Raw genomic sequence first — 6,163 nt, 5'->3', positions numbered from 1 at the left:
CCTTAAAATAAATGGCCCCAAATCAGTGTGAACGGTGCTCTCCTTTAAAAAAAAAAAAACATGTAAAAAAAAAAAAAGCACAGGGACATCTACTTACATCGTTACTGTTCCTTCATTAGCATTTCCATATTGTGAGTTTTCGATTTATTTCCTTTTTTTATTAAATAGATGTACATTTAAAAAAATAACATTAAAAGATGAAAAATTACAAAAAAATAAAAAGCAGAATTTATTTATGATAAACACATACAGAGCACAGGTGTGGTCAGGCGGTAAGGAGAAGAAGTAATGTTAATATATTAATGGTATAAGTGCACAATATGCAATCTAGGTTTTTGATTATCTAATATCTCGGAATCCTGCTGAGGTCCGGAAAAGAATACGGGAGTCCTGTGTTGTTTCCCGCAAGTCAGCCGCTAAGTCCTGTATTCTTTCCACAAGTTAGCTGTTGAGTCCGTTATTTTTCTTTTTCTTACCCGGTTAAAAGTATAGTATTTTTTCCAGAATAGAGGTGTCTCTTTCCCAGGAGTTGGCTACCGGATCCCATATTTTATTTTTACCAAAAAAATCCTGGATTTTTTTCCCCCACTTAGTAAAATAAACCAGGAGCTGGCCACTGGCCCTTGAACTGGCTACCAAGTCTCAGATTTTTACCCACTTGATAAAAAAAAAAAATCTGTTGTCAGCCACAGACCACCACAGTTTTTCAACTCAGTCAGCTACGAATTAACAGATTATTAGCAAGTTGACTGCGAAGATGGAAAGAATGGAAAGAATACAGGAATCAGCCGCTAAGTCCCATATTTTTCCGGCTCAGTTTACGGTTGTCGGCCGTTATATGCGTATATTTTTGGTGATAGTTAAAGGAATACCAAGAGTAAACGGTTTTAATCTGAGTCCCGTATTCTTTCTGGCTCGGTCCTGGGAAGGAGGACCAGGGGAGGAGAGTTAACCTGACCCTAAATAGCTCACATTGGTGTACACAAGGGCAGAGTAGCTGTGTCTCCCACGCTCACTCAGTGTAGCATCTCCCAAAGGATAACTCCCATGAACACCCAGTGCGCCCGAATCTCCTCATACACACCCCTCATGTTCTCCGTGTGATTGTGCGAGTGTGTGCGTGTGCATTTCAGTGACTTCACATTCATGAATATCTTTGGCGTAGGCCTGCCCCCGAGCATATATCATCCTCATTCGTACATGATCAAATTTCACCGAAAAAGCCAAGCCTTGTATGATCTGAGGTTTGTGCCTCTGAGAGGCTACAAAATCTGCAAATATGCAATTCTTATTTATTTTTTTAAATCGATTCTGAGGAAAAAAAAAAAAAAACACCTATGGAAAGTGTTCTTAACCACTGAAAGATGTAACAACAAACCAACACCACAAAACACAAGCCTGCTGTTAGCTTTGAGTTCCTGCATCGTTTCTAGTATTATTTGAACCTCTTCTGTTCTGACCGTGTGCCGTAGTACAAAGGTAAACTGTGAAAAATGAAACAATTAAAAAGCATATGTATCACACCCAAACAGGTATTTAAGAAAAGAGAAATGGCTGTTTAGTTGCTGTCTGTCTGCGGCAGAATATGACAATCTTATTAGTTTCTTTGAATCTGGCGTCCTTTTCTTAGCTTTGCTAACGTTTTCCCAGCGTCGACAGGTGTGCTCCGACCTGCTTGGAAATATCGTAGCGACGCCGTGAGAGTCTCAGCACGCAAGCTAAGAGAAGCACCTCAGGCTACTGTAAAATGCCTTGCTCGTATGGTCAGCCCTTGGTCACTTGACTCAGTAATTTTGCACCGTACTTCTGTAGGTAAGAAACTGTAAATACATTAATGTTTGTATTGTATATGGATCCTGGGTTGTTACAATAGCCTTATTCACCTTTTTAGGAACGTAAATGGAAGCGAAAAGTACAGAAAAATGGAATTCACTTCAGTAAAACAGAGCATACTACTTTTTTGGTAAATAGCTTATGTAAATATTGACCAGAACCCAATAAAATCATTTTTATAAACTCTTAAAGTAAGATGTTTTGTATAAAATTTGAATTTTTTGCTATGTATTTTAGCTAGCGCTCGATGGAAAGCCCGTGTCCTCCCCACTCCCTCCCCTTTTGCACTGTTTCCATTGTAATTTGGTTTAAAAAAAATAAGAAAAGAGAGAAAAGTTGCCAAACTGACTGCTGCATATTTGTGCCATAAGTGTGTACCATAAATATTTATTGAATTAGTTTCTTTTTGTTTCTTTCTTCTTTTTCTTCTGTTCTGTTGATAATTTGAGTTCAGTCCGGTTTGTCAGTAACACAGTATTATATTTGCATTGTTTGTTCGTCCCCCCTGGTTTTCTTTAGTCATGTCATGGTTCTCCCCTTTTCCTCGCAGTATGAGATGGCCAGGCTGTGAAAAATGGTTTTAACATTCAAAACTTTAAAACAAGTTCAACGTGAGGATAAATGACACACATTCCACCAGTCTGTTACAAACTGAAAATGTTTTTCAATAAAATGTTTTTCCTATGGATGCGCTGCTGCCTGCTTTGTGTTTCTTACTGCATGAATAAATAATGTCTGTTTTTGACTGTTTCACGCGGCGACTTTATTACAGTTTCACTGGCTTCTTTTAGATGTTTATCACTGCGGAGTTGCTCTAGAGGACAAACTTCATCGCTCTTTGTTCGTTCTGTCGTTTACGTTTTTATTTATACAGTATATCTTCCTGCCAAATATTGGTGGGAAGTGACTGCAGATAAACGCTTAAAAGATGTTGGATTCCTGCAGGGATATGCTCCCATTCTGCCACAGGAGCATTACTTATGTCCGGGTGTTTAGATAAGGTCTTACTCAGAGTGTGTGTTCCAGTTTATTAAAGCGGTCCTGAATGGGTTTGAAGTTAGGAGTATTGTGTAGGCTACTCAAGGTCAAATTAAAATATTATCTACAGTGCTGTTCAAAAGTCTTGAGTCACCCCTCATTCCTTTAATATTTTGCAAGAAAAATAGGAAATACATGAGGTGATTTACTGAAACGTGCATGGAAACACAGTATATGAAAGCTATTCTGTTCTAGCAAGCTGGTATTGCATGGTGGATCAAAATATGACAGTAGTTTTTAATTTTTCATCGGTTTTTATAAGATCCTCAACACTGGCTGAAACTCAGTGCCAAACCGTGACAGAGCCTCCACCGTGCTCCATACATGACGACTCGCTCCATCAGACCTGTTGTCACTGATTTTCAGTTAGTTCTTGTGTAATTTGGAACTTATTTTTTTTAGGGCAAGTACTTCTAACACTTATCAGATACAAGATATGGCTTGAATATGAGTGAAAAAGTAGTCAGTTTTGAAAGAAAGACCTTCAGAAAGCCTGGAGAACCATTACTTAAGACTACTTTAAAAAGTTGTAAGAAAGTCTGGCTCTTTAGAAGCAAAATCCAAAGAAACGAGGGGTAGCTCAAGGCAAATAATTTTTTTCAGAAAAGTTGGAGCCAGTCACTAAAAATAGTGGGTAAAGGGCTTAAATTTTAAGTTAGCAGCTATAAGCTATAACTAAGAAATATTAAGGTCAAAGTTGACTTGATCTTGTTTTTATAACGAGAGTACAATTAATGTTGCAGTTGTAGGATTTATATTCCACTACCTGACCTAAAGGTGATGTTCACGGGGGTACAGCTGTATGGTCCTACGTCAGTAATGGAAAGAAACCCATGTATCAGCACATGACAGACTAGCAGCATCCTGTTTCATTTATGTAACTACATCCTGGCGCCATTTGTGATATGAGTATAAGCAGTTCTTACACGTCTCCTCTGTGAATGGGCCCAGGTTGGGTTTTGGTTGTTTTGTTGCGACACATGGAGCAGGGTTAATCTGTTATAAATGAAACAGAGAAGGGTGGTGCAGTACTTAGTCGCCTTTCTGGGTTGGAACCTGCCAGCTGGGTTTCCTCCAGGTGATCAGTTGTCCTCCCACAGTCCAAAGACCTGGAGCTAAAAGGCTGACTGGCTCATCTGAAATACCTGTGAACATCATCAACAGCTAACAAATCTAAGTTTCAACATGACCACTGCACCAAAACATGAGCTTATTTGTTAACATGGCCTGAATAAAATGGTGAAATTGAGACCTGCTGGCTTTTTTTCAACACTGGAACTGCATGACTTTGGTTTATCTCCAGAAAGATGCATGTTTTTCAAAGATTTTACTAGCATGAATGGTGGCTGGTCTCTGTGTCAGACCTGTGGGTTGTTGGTTTGCCTCACTGGCTCAAAGAGTTGGCAGGTGTAGTTAATGGTTTGACAAACAAAACAAAGCAACACAAAGATTTGACATGTTGTGTAAACTTCAGGGTTTTCATTTGAGAATTACCAGATTTTGTTTTGTTTTTTACCTGATTTATGTTTCTGAGAAAATGAGATCCACATATGAGGACATTTGTTTTAAATTTCGATAGAACAGTGGCAGTATAATGTCCTCGTGAGTGGATATCAGGCCCTTGTAGAGCAAAATGCTGTATTTTGGTCTAGACAACCCAAAATGTGATGTCCACATATGTGGACGCCAGGTCCTAGGAGGTTAAAGACAAATTTCATGTTGGTATAGTTGATATGTCAAGCAATATATTGTATTTTCTGAAACTAGACTTCATTAGCATGTGGCTGAAATGCCTCCTTAAGCCTAAATCTTGGATTATACTCTTGTTGCAAACATTGACAGCTGGGGACCCGGTGGCCGAGTAATCATTGCTGTTATACTTGTTTGAAATTTGTTGCCTGGGCACATCCCTAGCTAGTCAATTGTAATATACATTCTCTGTAGAACAGTCTGCGCGGTCACAAAAAACAGGCAGCTACACGGACATTTGTGCAAAGCCTTGATGATGAAATTTATGTCGTTGGGACCCAAGCAGACACAGACACGGAAAGTATAAAACCTGGTCAAGTGGTTCTCTGTTTACCAAGTGGATATAACAATGGACAAACAAGGAGATGTCTGCAACAATGGGATTATCATTGCTTTTGGTGATGCCACGTCCAGGAGGAAGGTCCCAGATAATCACCTGCTGTACTCTCACATAGACACAACTGGACATCAGAGGAGTCTGTACTAAGAAGGTAGTAGATTCTCAAGATCACTGTCCGAATGTGAATCCAAATGGAAAAGGTTTTTAGCAAAAATGCCAAGGTCACTGTGAAAGGCTTAATCTGAAAAGTACTTCTACTTTCTGAAAACCTGCCCATTTAGCATGTGGCGAAAACAAACCCCAACCCTACCCTTAATCCAAGATGAGTTGATGAAGACCTGGTGAATTGTGAGAAGTTAAAGACCACCATGAAGACATCTGATTCCAATGAACATGACATTTATATTCTCACACGAAACCACCATCTGAAAAGTTCAAGGCTGTAGTGAAACCAGCTTTTCAGCTTAAGGCACAAAGATGCCCCGGAAGACATTAAACAAACCCAAACCCCAGATCAGTCGCCCATAATCTGGCAGCTTCCCCATACTGAGTTTCACCAAGCTGCAACTTGTATTTATTCAGACATATGACAACCAATGGACTTGAAACAGGATCTATATCTTTCTCTTGTATTTCCTGCACCATCTTATTTCCTTTCAGCTCTGTAACATAAGAGATATGACGGTGGAATGGTTTTGGTTGCAGGTTAATGCACTGTTAAGACTCACAGTATACTGCACAACATTGCAGACGAACGCAGTCTGTATGAAGGTGAGGGTGTGTCGGCTGGGTAGGTTGGCCCACTCTGTTGATGTAATGTGGACACAGTGATTAAGGAATCCTGTTTTCTATCAGCGGGATGATGTTACTCTGTGAAACAGCACCAGCACAGGGCCAAATTGTCACTAAGCCGGTGAGTCAGTCTTGTTTTGTCGTCCAAGATATCCAGGCATCTAGCCCGTATAACCAGCCGCGCTGCCAGTGAGTCAGGACAAGGACCTGCCAGAACACAGCCGCAGAAAGCCAGGCATCACTTCCACTATAGCTGGCTAGAAACCGCTCACCAAATCAGCCGTCAACTCGCCACCATAACTCTCTGTTCCGCCAAAGCTTGCAAGGAGGGGTATCAAGCAACAGGCAAGATTACTGCTGTGACAGCCAGGCATCCAGCAGGCCAGCATTTATGGCCAAATCTAGATTAGG

Source organism: Aulonocara sp. 'chitande type north' Nkhata Bay, linkage group LG16, assembly GCF_057382095.1.
Source record: "Aulonocara sp. 'chitande type north' Nkhata Bay isolate Kocher_YH1m ecotype deep benthic linkage group LG16, A_spYH_male_GT1.1, whole genome shotgun sequence".
In the NCBI taxonomy this organism is placed as follows: Eukaryota; Metazoa; Chordata; class Actinopteri; order Cichliformes; family Cichlidae; genus Aulonocara; species Aulonocara sp. 'chitande type north' Nkhata Bay.
Note: the sequence above shows the minus strand (reverse complement) of the source record.